Source organism: Papio anubis, chromosome 14, assembly GCF_008728515.1.
Source record: "Papio anubis isolate 15944 chromosome 14, Panubis1.0, whole genome shotgun sequence".
Taxonomy (NCBI): domain Eukaryota; kingdom Metazoa; phylum Chordata; class Mammalia; order Primates; family Cercopithecidae; genus Papio; species Papio anubis.
The window spans coordinates 19,358,903-19,374,881 of record NC_044989.1 but is presented as its reverse complement, the minus strand read 5'-3'; the positions used below and the strand labels follow the sequence as shown (position 1 = coordinate 19,374,881).

Genomic DNA, 15,979 nt, shown 5'->3' with positions numbered 1-15,979 from the left:
GGCCCTAGGGTGTTTGAAATCCAGGAGGCCCGTGTGGCAGGAGCTCGGCAGAAGATGTCTGTGCAGGAAGTGATGTCTTTAGCGTCTTTAGCCCTCCGACCATGGGAAGCAGAATGGAGTGGTGCTTACACCCTCTGGCTCCAGATGTGGTTGCCTTTGCTCAAACCCCAGCCGCACCTACTAGCCTTGGGCTATTACTTATCATCTCTGGGCCTCTGTTTTCACATCTGTAAAATGAGGGTAATAACCCTGTCTATAGATTTGTTGTGAAGATTAAACATGTTATTACTTGTAAAACACCTGGCAAATTGGAGGTGCATGGAAATGTTAGTTACCGTTATGGTTCACTCATCAACTATGCCTAGCTCAGCATTGGGCTCTCCTAATTCTAGGATGGAGATGGATACATGAAGGAGAATGAGTGGTGGTCGAGTTTTTGGTTCCTGTGCTGACCATGCATGTTTGCAGCACCCTCTCCCCCATGACAGCTGCCCCACAGGAAGTACTGCAGGAGAGGCACTGAGGGAGCGCAGGGCATGTGGGTAGGACACCGCCACCTGAGTTCCTGACTCAGTGTTCCCGTGTACCAGGTGTGGGGGATAATGGAGAACCTAGTTGGGCAGGTGGACCAGCTCTGCTCAGCCCCAGCTCATTCAGTTCCTCTCCGTCACTTGTTTGTTGACAGGTTATCATGGCAACAGAGGAGGCACAGAAATGAAACAGAACAATTTGGACTTTGATTTAACATTGATTGTAATTCTGCTCTCTGTCTCTCGTGTCTCTCCCAAGTCCTGGCTCTTTTCTTCAGTCTTGGGATATCTTCTTGTCTCTTGCCTCAGAGAATCAGATGACTTAAAAATAAACTCACCCCTGAACTTCAGAAAAACAGTGATTTATTTTTCCCACATAGAATGCATGTTGAGGGAAGACCTGCTCTCCTGGGAATTGGGGAATTAGAGGGCCTTGCAATTCAACAGCCTCTCCTGCCGGGCTGGTGGGGGAGGGCTGTGAAGATCACATATTGTCATCATCACTTTGTTTTTTAAAACCCCCATCCAGGCTCTGCAGTGTTCAACATTTCCAGTCGAGCGTTCAGAATGTCTCAGAGATGAGGAAGGAGGCCTAGTGAAGAGCTTTTTCCAGGACTTTAATTACCAGTGCGTGTAACATGCAGAACTTTTATTGGGCACCCAGCCAATCATGGGGCTGGAGAAGGGTAGGCTCACTTCCAGCCTGGAGCTCTCCAGCCCCCATGGCTCAGGTGGGTGTTGGCCCACACAAACTCAAAAACTGATGCTGGTCTGAGGAACAGAAGCAAAGAGACCCCACTTTATACCAAGATATAACTGGTGTACCCGTTCACCTATTCATTTGTTAAACACATATTTATGGGATGCTGCTGTGGTCTGAATGTTTATGTTGTCCCCAAATTCATATATGGAACTCCACCCCAGCATGATTATTAGGAGGTAGAGCCTTTGATTAGCCCATGGGGGTGGAGCCCTCATGAATGGAATTAGTGCCCTTATAAAACTAGGCTCCCGAGAGACTCCTCACCCCTTCCACCATGCAAGGCCACATTGTGAAGAGGGCTGTCTATGAGGAAGCAGACCCTCACAAGACCTGGATTCTGCCAATAACTTGCTCATGGGCTTCCCAGCCTTCAAAACAGTGAGAAATAAATGCGTGTTGTTAATAAGTCACCTCCTCTGTGGTATTTGGTGATAGCAGCCTGAACGGACATGCCTACTACTGCTGGGCACTGGTTAGACCCTGAAGAGAGAGTAAGAGACACAGTTTCCTATTCTGCATGGGTTCTGCACTTGAGTTGGGAAAATAAATAGGATAATAATAAACGTGTACAGGATATTAAATATTGGTATGGGCTATGGTGAAAAATAAAACAAGGTGGTAATGGGGAGTGTCGGGTGCGTGTGTGAGGTTTTCTTTTATTTTATTTTGTTTTTTTTTGAGACAGGGTCTTGCTCTGTCATCCAGGCTGGAGTGCAGTGGCATGATCATGGCTTACTGCAGCCAGCCTTGACCTGCTGGGCTCAAGCAATCCTCCTACCTCAGTCTCCCGAGTAGCAGAGAATACAGGCATGCACCACCACACCTAGCTGGCTGGTGGGTAGTTAGCAGTGGTAGTGGTGCATGAGATTTTGGATGTAATTTGAAGGTTGAACTGGTACCATTTGTGGCAGGATTTGATGTGGGGTATAGGAAAGAGAGGAGTCAAGGATGATTCCAGGACTTTTGGCTTTGATATTAGTCAGGGTTCTCCAGAGAAACAGAACCAATAATGTATGTGTGTGTATGTGTACATACATGTAGAGAGAGGGAGACAGATTATTTTAAGGAATTGGGTCACAGGATTGTAGAGGCTGCTGACAAGTCCAAAATCTATAGGGTGGCCCATCAGGCTAAAGACCCAGGGAAGAGCCAGTATGTAGTCCAAGGCCATCTGTTGGAGAATTCCCTCTTGCTTGGGGAAGTCAGTCTTTTGTTCTATTCAGGCCTTCAACTGATTGGATGAGACTCACACTTATGGAGGCCCATCTGCTTTACTGGAAGACTACTGATTTAAATATTCATCTCATCCAATAAAAGGAAAAGAAAACTTCCTCATAGGAACATCCAGAGTAATGTTTGATGAAATAACTAGGCACTGTGGCCCAGCCAAGTTGACACATCAAATTCACTATCATAGCTTGGCAACTAGAAGAATGGATTTGCCGTTGATTGAGGAGGGGAGGGCTTTAGTGACTCAGGTTTGGCTGGGTGGTCAGGCGTTTGGTTTGGGGCATGTTAAGTTTGAGACGCTGTTAGACACCTGGATGGAGATGCCAAGTAGGCAGCTATGTAATGGGTCTGGATTTCAGTGATGAGGACCAGGCAGGGGATAGATTGTTGGAAGTCATCACCTCTCAGAGATAGCATTTAAAGCTCCATGAAGAGGGAATGAGAACCCAGAGGAAGGAAGCACAGAGGGAACCATTCTTATGGGCTCTTTTCTTATCAGGAAGTCTGTGCCCAAGGTGGCTGTCCACCAGCCTGGTCAGAGGACAATTGTGTGGCTTTGGCCTCTGGGCTTCTTGCATTGAGCTCTGCCAGAAACAAACAAACAAACAAAAAAAACAACAACCCAACCGAAAGGGCCAAGTTACTTCTGGAATCACTCGTGGGAGTGGGGTGGGTGGAGCTCTAAGAACATGCACTGCAGTCTGATGTGTTTCAGGCTTCCCCTCTGATGTTCTGGTGAGTCTCAGTGTCATGTATTCATTCTCTCAACACTCTCTTAATATCAGCTCTGCTTCATGTTTGGTATCTCCCAGAAACACACACACACCAGGCACTGTCTGATGGGGCAGACACAGACATGCAAGTGAAGCTGTGTGGCAAGTGCCCTGGGAGCGGGAAAGCCAGGGGTGGGGTTGAGAGGAAGGACAGGTCGCTCGCAGTCTTCTGGCTTGGAATCCAGCCTCTTCTTTGCAGCTAGTATCTTTTGCAAGATGTTGTCAACCTCCATCCACGCAGTGTCATTGCCTCTTTCCCTGAGTGTTTGTCTGCCTTCTGGCCGGGCACCTGTACTCTCCTGCACACCTATCTTCTTGGCCCTTGGCTCATCTGCTCTTATTTGGCCTGCTTGGATTGTCATGCCCCAGGCCCAGGGCCATTCTCATGGGCCCATGCCCTATTTCTTTCTTTGCATTTAGCGAGTTGTCATTTTTCCCTCCCTTTGCATAGGGATTCAACTCCTGCAATCAACTCCAGGGTTGTTAGCTTAGCTAGGACACAGCCCCGGCCTGGAATAATATCATGAGGGCAATTGGAAGTTTCCATCATGTTTCAAAAACCTCATGAACTGTTTTATAGGCAGAGCTTTTGCGTGATGGGGAGGCAAAGGCCTGGATGGCAGAGACTTTGAGATGCTCCGGCCCTTATCTCAGGTCCACCCCTTCTTACTCCTCAGTGTCTCTGCCTGTCCGGCCCAAAGCCTTGAGCTAACTCTCCAAACCTGGCAAAGTTGAAAGCTTTGTCACCACTTTCAAATGTTCTTTTCCATGGCTGGGTGCCAGCACCACACAACCCAGGGTTTTTTACCCCTGAATGCCCATGTCCTCCCTCCTGGTCTGGATTGTAATCTTGCCTACATTTCAAGGGTAATTTCATCCATCTGGCCCTGATTCGGGCATCCCAAGTGTGCCTGATGAAGACTCAGGTGCCAATATTTCTCAAATTGGTTCCAAGCAGACCCCAAGCAGGCTCCAAGCCAGAGGCTCCTCTGTATTTTCTGGATAAGATACTCTGTGCCCACCAGAGCATGCAGTGTTCTCTTATGGAGAAGTCAAGGGAGACATAATTGCTGGAAACGCTGTCTCTGGGAAGAGGTTCCCAGGCAGAGAGAGCTGGGCTCACAGGCCGAGTATGGGACCTTGAATCACAGGGGCTTGGCGGGAAGGGGCACTGAGACAGGGGATTGGGGGGAGCATGCTGGGCTGGCTGGTGCCTGGCCTCCATCTTACTAAGCCTCGTTCTTGGTGTGGTGTCCCTTCTTCTGGCCTTGTTGCTGTTCAGCAGCAAGGTCTCTCATGCTGGTCCCCTAGGGCAGGGGATCTGCATCGAGATAGAAACTGGAGAAGGGGAACCAGGAAGGGCAAGAAATGAGAGCCCGACACGGAGGAGGGCCCAAACCAGACTCCAGGAGTTTGCCTGTTGCCAGAGAAGCTGCTGCAGGCCTTTGCTGGTGGGACAGGCACTTGCTGTGACCAGCTTCCAGGTACTCCTGGACAAGCCTTTCTCCCCGCCACCCTTTGCACCTGAATTCAGCAATCAGCTCCGGGAAGCTCACTGGCGACCTTGAGCTCAGGTGGAGCTTTCCCTGGCCAAACCCTGGGGACTGTGGAAAGCATCCTTGTTATGCTGGACTCACAATCGCTTCCTCCTTGAGTAACCTAGGCCATCAGGGAATCCGAGTTCTGGGTGGTCCTGAGTTCTCAAGTGAAATGCTATTCTAATGATGCCAAGCCAAGTGGCAGAGACACGAGGCCAAGGTGGGGCTCACAGGATGGCATATCTAGATAACAGGATGGGACCCTCAGGTACTGAAAGAGTGAAATGCACTGGGATTGGCGGGAAGCATAGCCCATCAGAATCATTGATGAGCTTCCTTTTTAAAAGCTGCAATTTGAATATAAATTTGGATGGATCTGCAAATTGCTTCCTAAACATGGAAGGAGAGTGATGGAGGAGGAATAATTGTTTTTGTGAAGTGGAAATAATTTAAATTATTATACTTTGTACAGGCCTTGAAAGTGTTTGAAAATGTTGGTTTTCTCTTATTTGCTGGCTTGTTTGCACATTTAAAAAAAATAGCACATTAAGTAATTTTAGTGTTCACTGTTTGAATTCTGACCTAACTTTGGAGGAATAACTTATATCCTTTGAAAGAATCTGTCTATACAAACAGATAATGGCTATGCTCATTGGCATGATTCGTATCTCCAGTACAGACCCTCCCCTTTCAATTCCGTCCCCCACCCCTCCACATTACCCACCAATAATGACAAAGCTTCATCCACTCAACTTGCCCAAGTGTGGTTTAGTTTTGAAATGTAAAAGGGCTGTTTTTCTTAACATGGCAAATTTAGATTAAAATTTAGACATGTTAGTAGTCCTGAAGTGTTTTCTGCCAGCTGGCCTGTATAATTTCTTATGGACTGGGATAGAAATGCATTGGGAGTCAAGAATATGGGCTCCATGGGCAGACACCACATCTGTCCCATTCTCCACTGTACCCGAACGCCCAGCATTCCCTGGGACTCACATCCTGTTGAGCCAACGTGCCAGAGCAGAGCCACTTCCCTCCCAGGGTACAGCATCAACTGATCCCAAGGCTTGGCCTGAGATGAGCCCTTTCTCCTTGGGGCCTGGGGCCCAGTCTGCTACCCAGCCCCTTGGGGGAAGGCTTTGGACTTCTTATGTTCGAGATGCCTGTTAAGTATTCACTGGGAGATGCCAAGTAGGCCGTTAGATCTATGGGTCTGGGAGAGGTAATTTTAAATTGGCACATACGTGGTTTCTAAAGCCCCATGGGACAATTGGAAATTACCCAGGGACAGAATGTTGGGAAAGAAAAGAAGAGGTGGGAGTTGCTTGGCTCAGGAGACTCCTGTATAAACTCTGGAGAAATGAAAGGAACCAGCTGAGGAGTGCTTCTGAGGCAGGAGGAGAACCAGGAGAGTGTTGAGGACATCCAGAGAAAGTGCTAAGAATTAGCCTCTCAGGGCTGCCAACAACCAAGTAAGACAACTGAGTGGCTTAAATAACAGAAATTTATTTCTCATAGTTCTGGGGCTAGGAGTTCAAGGTCAAGGTATCAGCAGGGTTGGCTCCTTCTGAAGACTGGCAGGGCCTCTCCGCCAGCTTCTGGGGGTTTGCAGGAAGTCTTCAGCGTCCTTGGCTTCAGCTGCATCACCTTGCTCTCTGCCTTCATCCCCACATGGTGTTCTTGAGTGTATGGCCCTGCAACCAGATACCTCATTTTTATAAGGACACCCACTATATTGAATGAAAGACCCACCCTACTCCAGCTTTACCCCATCCTTACTAATTATACCTGCAGAAGAGCAGAATCAGTGGAAAGGAAAAGACCAGAAGGCACGGGCCACTATGGCATAGTGGGGCGAGAGTCTAGTTCTCCTGTCTGAGTCTTTCCCTGCAGCCACTGCCTCTCTGAAGCTCTGATAGAAGGTTATAAGTCACTTTAAAACCAAAAACAATTTGCTAAAGAAATGCAGCACAGGGGCTAGGCATGGTGGCTCACATCTGTAATACTAGCACTTTGGGAGGCCAGGGCAGGAGGATCGCTTGAGCCCAGGAGTTTGAGACCAGCCTGGGCAACATGGTGAAACCCTGTCTCTACAAAAAAAAACAGAAAAATTAGCCAGGTGTGGTGGTGCATGCCTGTAGTCCCAGCTACTCGGGAGGCTAAAGTGGGAGGATCACTTGAGCTGGGGAGGTTGAGGTTGCAGTGAGCCATGATTGCTGTGCCCCAGCCTGGGTGACAGAGCCAGACCCTGTCTCAAAAAACAAACAAACAAACAAACAAACAAAAAACCAAAACCAAAAAACAAACAGAAATGCAGGGACACAATGTGTAATGGTATATTGGTGGTATTGGTGGTTTTTATCTTAATGGCAAGGTTCTGGGGGTTGGAAATTTGGAAGTAATGTCACTGAGTGCCAACTTGGGGTAGAGTTACTGGGGTTTGGGTCCAGGCTTATTACCTCTCAAAGAACTGTACTGCTAATGTTGCATTTTGTGTGGAAGTAAGGGACAATCGAAGGAGGCATTAGGGTCTCTGAAAAACCCTTAAAATTCTGCCATTCTGTCCTCTCTCAGTTAAAGCCAGCCTTCTTTGGGCCTCTGTGCATTGTCCCCAAAACACCAGAGATTGTTTCTGAGACAGTGGGCCCCAGAGCCCCCTCTGCCCCACTTCCTTCTTCGCTATCCTAGCCCCCATGCCCACGCTACCTTACCCAGCTGGTCACTCTGGACAGGCTGCCCATGGGCCAAGGATGACACTCATCCTTGGCTCTCTTAATGGAGGCTCCAGATAAGTGAGCCAGGGCAGCATTCTGAGGCCAACAAAACTTTTACCCTTCCTTTGATATGTCAGGCCCCAGCGGTCCTTTTATAAGCCTGTGGGTAATCTACAAGCCATGGAAATGCCTACCTGTGGAAATGTCTGATTATCGGTTTTCAGATGAGTACTTTCTCTCTGTAAGGGTGTTTTTTTGTTTTTTTTTGTTTGTTTGTTTTTGTTATTGTTGTTGTTTCTTTGTTTGTTTGTTTTGAACATTGAGCTCCACAAGGCTAGAGAGCTTGAAGAGCAGTTGGATCCATTATCCCCTTAGGTTCTAGCTTCTTGGGGGAGGGGGAAATCATTACTCCTTCATCTCCAGCAGCTGGAGAAACTGGAAAGGGATTAGGGCAGGACCAGAAGAGCAGAAGAACATTCCTCAGACCCCAGGCACAGGAGAGTTTAAGAGTCCGTATGAAAGATCTAGTTCCTGTATCTGGGCTGCCCTGAGGGAGGGCAGCTATGGGGAGCTCTGGGGTAGAAATGAAGCCTGGGGAGCTCCTCGAATCCAGAGATGACCAAACTCTCCTTCTGCTTGAGCAGAGAGTTCCCCTGCAATAAGGTAGACTTGCATTTCTTTGAGCCAAAGAAGCTGAGTGGAACAAGAGGGTTGCTCAGTGCTATTTTCATGGGAAGTTGAACTCTGCGACCAGATTGGAGGGTGGGTTTCCATCAAACGAGAGGACCCTGCACCCACCACAGATTGGCTGCTCCCAGGCTGGTCGCAGTCATTAACTGCAATCCTAGTGGCTGGCTTAGCGGGGGTTGCTAAGGAAGCCTTTAAGTGTGGGGTGAAAAGTCGGCAGAGTCTGGCAATAGGGAGTTTGGTCCCCCACAAGTAGTCAAAAGTTTTTGTAGAAATTCCTTTGCTCTGCCCTTTCAGTAGACGACCCTGTTTGTAGGCCCATCTGCTTTAGACTGTTACAGGAGCTGAAAGGTCAAATGTAGTTTTAAAAGGTTTTAGAAACTGGTGGAATTTCAGGGAGAAGAAGTTCTTCCAAATGTGGTGAGAGGCTGTCTGCTTTGCTGAATGGATGTTTATATCTTGTGGTGTGAATAAGAAATGTGATCACCAATGCCCAAACCACTTCCTTGGCTAGTGGGTACCTACATTTTCTGCCAACTAGGGCACTGGATATAATCCTTTGACCCTATTTGTGTTTGACCTCAGAATCTCCCCTTTTCCCCTCGGGTTCTCCCTGAACTTTCCCACATTTTCCTCCTGGGAAGTTCCAGCCCTGCCCACTGGTTTGCTGGGACCCAAATGGCACATGGGCATGGATTGGCCATGGTCTAGGGGTGAGGATGGGGTCACTTCCCTTGATCCCTGGCTCCATGTCTGGCACACAGTGGGGGTTCAGAGCACTTATTCACGTTGGTGGAATGAACTGCAGAAGCCAAGGTGGGAGGTACACAGTCTCCCCCTGACCTCAATTTGATCTCCTAAGGGGGCTCTGCAGTAAATTTGGTCATGCTCACTTGTCACAAAGATATCTCTTGGATGTTTTGGCAGGGTAGGAGCTAAAGGAGACAAGGGTGGAGCAATGAGTACAGCCCAGAAGGATTAGAAGGATTCAATGAGGGCATATGAGAACCATATCTGGCACTCCTAAGTGTTACAAGAGGGCTTCTTAAAGAAATGCAATCTGGGGTAAGAACTGGGTTTAAATTTGGGCTCCATTTTTTACCAGCTGTGGACTTGGTAAGTTGCTTAACCTTTCTGCACCTCGGATTTGCCATCTACACAGTCAGACTAATCATCACTGACCTTCCTATCGCAAAAATCAGGTGCAGTGCTCCACAGGAGCTAATGAACATTTGTGAGAGTGCTTTGTGAACCCTTACGTGCTGTGCATATGGAGGGATCATATAAATAGCCTAGATTATTGTTAATACAAATATCTGGTTGGCGCACTAAGCTGTGGCCCCACTCTTGAGTTTTTTTGGGCATCAATTTCCTGTTCTCTCATCACCGCTTCTCTTCTCATCCCTGACCTTTTTTCGTCTGTATTTCTCCCAACAGCTAAAATTAATTATTTGCAAAGGCTTCCCTAAGCCCCTCCAGAGTGTCAGTGGTGGGGAAAAGTAGGGGGTCAGGACACATTGCTTTCATCATGGAGCGAGGCAGGAGGGAAAAGACGGTGGCTGGATCAAATATCTGCCCCTCACATGCTGCCGGTGGGCAGTGATGCTGGTGTTTTGACACGTGTCAGGTGGTTTTGATTCTAACAATTTCTCGCCAGAGCAGTGGGACTTGTTTGGATAAATCAGAACCAGCCTGAATCTGAACTCTTTCTTTCACCCAACAATGGAGTTTGCTCTTCTTTTGTCTCTTCCTAAGTTTCATGTTGCCTGTTCATGGGGCAGCGCACCTGAGCTCCAGGAAAGCGACCCTCATTCTCTTTCTCTCTGGATGATTAACGGGTCTTCCCCCTTCTCAGAGGGCATGTAGGGGTAGAACAGTTTTGTGTAGGTGCAGGGTGAAGATGCTGTTTCCACCTGTGGCCTCTGTGTGCCAGCACCATTTCTGCATCAGAGCAGAAGCCATTTGGAAAGTGATGCATTTTCCGTATCTCCTTCCCTCCCTCCTCCTCCTTCCTGGAACAGCTTTGTAAATGGATCCCACAAGCTAACATTACCAGAGACTTTTAAGGAGGGCATTGGAGATATCAGTGGGCTTAAAAACTAGCAACAGAGGAGTTTGGGTCAGATATAGACCTTGTGGGGCCCATGGGTTCCAAGCAGAGCAATTGCTTGGGTCATGTTTGCTGATTGTGAGGCTCCAGAGAGAACCTACTTCTGAATTTTGAGACTGCAAAGTTATTTCTAGAAACCACTTTCTCAGGAGATATGGCCACCAGGGTACCCACAGAGCAGTTCTTATCACATTTGCCCATTCAATGAACAATCAGTAATTGAGCTCCTACTTTTTGTCAAGCCCTGGGGTAACAGAGATGAATTGGTCTTGCTTCCAAGGTGCAGGAAAGTTCATCCTCTAGCAAAAGAGATTAAGAGGTAAACAGGTCTTTTTGATATAAGGTGATTTGTTGGGATGGAGGCAGGCCCAGGAATGTGGCAGGACAGAGGAAATATACTTCTCTGGTGTGGGGTAGTCTTGGAAGGCTTCCTGGAGGAGGCAGAGAGAGAGAGACAGAGAGAGAGAGCGTGTGTGAAAGATGAATTGGCATTAACAGGAAAGGCCACAGCAAGGGGTTGCTGAAGGGTACCCAACTTATATGGTTTGAATGTGTGTCCTCACCAAATCTCATGTGGAATTGTAATCCCTAATGTTGGAGATGGGGCCTGGTAGGAGGTGTCTGGGTCACGGGGGCAGATCTCTCATGGCTTGGGGCTAAAGGAGAGAAGGGCTGTCTTCTCAATAAGTGAATTCTTACCATGTAATATGCAAGCACCTGCTTCGCCTTTTGCCATTGAGTAAAAGCTCCTTGAGGCCTCCCCGGAAGCCAAGCAGATGCCAACACCATGCTTCCCGTATGGCCTGCAGAACTGTGAGCCAATGAAACCTCATTTCTTTATAAATTACCCAATCTCAGGTATTGCTTTATAGCAATGCAATAACGGCCTAACAAACCAACTATCCAGATTTGCTGGGGCTTAGAGGCTTCTCAGGATGTGGGACTCTCAGTGCTAAAACTGAGACAATTTTGGGTGAATTAGGATGGTAGGTCACCCTAGGTAGTAGAAGGGTCACAACTTTCAGAGTTGGAAAGACCTGGATTCAAGTCTCTGCTCTGCTACTTAAAAGTTGTATGACCCTAGGTAAATTGTTGAACCACTTTGAACCCTAATTTCCTTGCTAGAGGATATACAGATCACCTTCTTAGGACTCTGCCTAGGTCAGTGTTATCAGTAAGAGGAAGTTATTATTTTAGATGGAGAAAGCAGTATTTTCAAATGCTAGACAGAATATGGTTGGAGTAGAGCACAAAGAAGTGGGCAGTAAGCAGTTGACTGGAAATAGAAGCAGGGGCCAGATCATGAGGAATTTAGAATGTTTTCCCTTAGGACAATGGTTAATCACTGACTTAACTTTACAATATGAGTACGGCAGTCAGATTTTTGTCTTAGAGAGATTGTCCTGGAAGTAGAGGGGAGCACAGATTTGAATCTGGAGGGGGGAGAGAGGGTAAGAATGATGCAGTAAAGTGATTACAAACAGGGAGTTATATTCTGAGAGAAAACAGGAGGCCACCAGCCAGCTGAGGATCAGATTAGGAGCCCCAGAGGTTAAAGGGGAAAGGAACCTCATCTTCTGAGGTCAGAGGCTGCTTGTTGGGTGCAGCCACATGCTAAGCTGGGTTGGAAGGTTACGTGCTTACCAAACAGATCTGACACCTGGGAAACTGTGTGCATGAGGGTGACTTCATGAGCTCCTTGAGATATGTTTTGGGTCTTCTGGTTAATGGGCGTGTCCTTCCTCTCTTCTCTCCTTCTTCTTCTTTGGCTTCATCCTGCATGGGAGGCCTCTTGCCAGTGCTTTGCGGCTCATCATCTCCATGGCGATGGAACAATGGTATGGTAAACACATGACCTCACTGTGTAATTATGCAAAAGAGTAAGCAGGGAAAGGAAGCTTGGGGTTTGATGAGTCTAGTTGGGGAGGGAAATCTTCTGAATCAGATGCCTGTGAAGTGGGCCCTGGCCTTGGAAGAAGGAGAGGATGGGCTAGCCCCCCAGTTGAAATAACTTGGATCAGACTGCTCTTTGGAATCAGAAAGGACTTTCTGTAGATAATGATAATCAGAGGAAGTTATAAAAGATAATTGACTGAATTGGCTAACCTCGTACAAATAAGTTGTTTTTTGCATGTAAATCAAATAAATGAAAAGACAACAACTTTGAGAGATTCTTTGCGATAAGTCTAATGTACACAGAATAATCTTTAACATATAAGAAGATTTTTTTAAAAAGCAAATTGTAGTAATTAAAGAAAAAAAAAACCCTAGTAGAAAATGTGACAAAGGACATAATCAGGAAATTTATAATGGAAAAAAATTTCATTCATTCATTCATCTTTTCAATAATGTATTGAGCCCTTCCTATGCAGCAAGTGTTACTCTATGTGCTGGAGATACAGCGATAAACAAAACAGTCAAAAATCCCTGCCTTCATGAAGTTTCCATGCTTTCTGCTATTTTTCTTTATATTTTTCTAATTAGTTTTTTTTTTTAACATTAATTCTAGGTACACTCTTTATTCATCTGGAATTATGCTCACATAAAATTGAGTTCAGAATTTATTCGCCCCCTCAAAAGTAAACCGTTTACTTTAGTTAATGCTTTAACCATTAATTCTTCCTCTCCTCCCTGATGAATGATGCTACTTTTATAAAATAATAAATCTCTCTATTTATATGTTTGGAGCTGTGTAGCCTGTCGTGTGATTTAATTCACAACTCTGATTGCAGCTCCCTACTGTTTTTATTATTGTGGCTTTGTATCATGTCAGATGCCGTAAGTTTACATGATTGGGAAGAACCGTGACAAAAGTGACTTGGACACCGTATTGGTGTCTTTCTCCATGAGATGGCACTCACAGTCTTACTTAATTTCCTACCTCTATGAATAATTAGTGATTTCTGAACAGTCCCAGAACAAAGAAAACTTAAGTTTCACAATTTCCAAAGCTGACATCAGGTATTGTCATGCCTCATATTCTGTTGTGTTTCGAAAGCTTGCGTATTTTCCTCTCTCTGGGACATTAGATCTTTACACGTGGATGTGGCTGGGTGGGGTTGTGCTTCTCTGTGTTCTTGAATGCTTCTAGCATGAGGGTGTACAGTACCTGTTAGGAGAGTCCTGCAGGCCTTGCTCTTCCCCTCCTGTCATATACAATTCTTCTTTTCAAAAAATATTTGGGAAAGAATTTGAAAAAAAAATTAATGTTTCCACCGGGAACATGATATTTCTTCAAGTCTGCTTTTACGTCTCACAATAGATTTTAAATAATATTTTTAATAGAATTTGTGTGTTTATTCATGAAGATTATTTTTAGGTTTATTATTATTAATATTGTTATTTCACTTTAAATATAATCTTCTCCCCCACTGTATTTTTAAACTAGCTACTTCTGGTATATAATCATCTATAGATTTGTATATTTTTAACTTATTGCCCACCTTACTAAAATCCTATTAGTTCTGGTAGTTTTCTCTTGAATTTTTTTTTGGCAGACTAGGATATATTGTCTACAAATAATGATATTTTGATTTCCTAACTTTTAAAAAATGTTACGTTTCTGTTTCAGGTTATTGACCAGAAATAGAAAATATATAATCATGATAGTACTAGAAGTCTTACTTGCCTTGTTTCTAATTTTGGTAGACAGGTACCTATTATTTCACCATGAACAGGATGTCGATTACAAGTGTAAAATCCTGTCTACAGTTTGCTAAGTTTTTTTTTTCTAATCCACAAAACGTATTACATTAAAAAATCTGTATCTTTGAATCTATTAGGATGATCTTATGGTTTTTCTTCTGTGACAGACTGATGTAGACTATTGCATACTTCCATATCAAAGTCATCATTGAATTCCGGGGATAAATACAATATTAGTCATATTAAATTATTATTTGAATATCTCCTGAATTTATTAGTTTTTCATTTGGGATTTTGCTATACTATATACTTGAGCATATATTTTTGCTATACTATATGTTTGAGTATATGGTATTATATACTATAGTATATAACATATTGCATATATATAGTATTAGTATACTCCCAAGTATTAGCATAGTTTTTCATTTGGGATTTTTGCTATACTATATACTCAAGTATGCAGTATATGTTAATACTTGAGGAATACATTTTTTCTATATTATATACTTGAGTGTAAGTATATAGCATACTGAAGTACGTAGTATAGCAAAAATCCCAAATGAAAAATGAATACGTAATTAACATTGGTCTGTGTATGTATTACTGACATATATTATATAATGTTATATGTGTATTCATTTGTATATTATCTTTGCCAGGTTTTGTCATGAAATTATCCCTTATAAAAGAGATTGGAAAGCTTTCCATCTTTTTTCTCTGCTCTATAACAATCTGAAAGCACTCATTCGTAAAGCTGTCTGAGCTCAGAGCCTTTTGTAGAGATAATTCATTCACAGTTTTTCTCAGCATGGTTAATAGTTCTCGAGTCAATCTTTTATCTTCCTAGGAATTGTCTATTTCATCAAGATGTTCATAGTAATAAACATAGCTGCTCCTACAGAGCACTCTGGCCATGGACTTTAATTAAGTTTATCCTGATTTTCTTTGGAGCAGCTGAGGCAGGCTAGACATTTCTAAAGATAGTAATGGATTACTAAAGGAGAACAGGGAAAAATAGCATAGAAAATTCAAGAAACCGTGGCTCCTGCAGCACATTCTCCAAGTTCATAGTCTCTGATCCGTAACATCTACCTTCTAATCCTGAAGGGCTATTAGTTTTTCAGACATCTCACCAGAAGTTTTTAGTTTCTAGTTCTGGGCAAACTCCAACCAGAAGATTCCTTTTTAATATTGAAATTCCCTCTTAGATATCTCAAAGTTCTTGTGGCCAAGGCCACATGTGTGAAAGGCACTCTGAGCCCACCCTTGGCTCTCTTTCCTTCCTTCCTGGTGTCCAGTGAGAGGGAGCCCCTCTCTCCATAGGCAAGAACAGGCCCTCACACCTAGGGGTGGCGTTGTCCCAGCCTAGACTCAATCCTATTACTTCTCATTTAGTCACATAATAAACAAAGTAATGGGAATACTGTTTACTTCACAACAAGGGAGAATGAAAATATATTTATAAAATCAACTGTTGCCCACCCCTAAAAAAATACATCTTGATTGAGAACTCTAAGAATATTTCAATCCAGTTTATGCACAAAGCAGACAAGTGTTTCAGATTATCAGGATGAACCCATAGAGTTTGGAAGACAAACAATTCTAGTTTATGGTCAACATTCAGCCTCTCCAACCTCCAAAAAAGATCTTTGTCATTCAGGTACCAGTTCATACCTCCTAAACTTGGACAGATGGATAATGAAGGTGTTCAGAGCTGGACAGGCTGTAAAACCCTGGTTGAAACGCAAGTTTCCTCAGGAACTGGCAGAGGGAGAGCTAAGCTGTGGACCTGACCCTCATATGGTCAGCCCCTGTTGATAGGAACTCACAGAAAACACAATCAAGAAGGCCAGGTTCAGGCAGCTGACTAGTGTCACTGCAGTGCTGTGGATGTCTCTTCAGGAGGAGTCCACTTTCAGTGCCTGGTCTTCAGTCTGAAGGTGAGCCCGGAGGTGTTTCTTCCCTTATTCCTTAATAAATGCTGCCCCT

At 44.7% G+C, this 15,979-nt stretch overlaps 1 long non-coding RNA gene across 1 annotated transcript; it reads right to left on the bottom strand.

The window, feature by feature from the left end:
• Positions 1-6,317: 6,317 nt before the first annotated feature.
• LOC108581572 lies at positions 6,318-12,149 on the bottom strand. The gene is made up of 2 exons (XR_001893905.3): positions 11,987-12,149; positions 6,318-6,525 (listed from the first exon to the last, which is right to left on the bottom strand). It is a non-coding gene; the product is annotated as an uncharacterized LOC108581572 (long non-coding RNA).
• Positions 12,150-15,979: the final 3,830 nt, after the last annotated feature.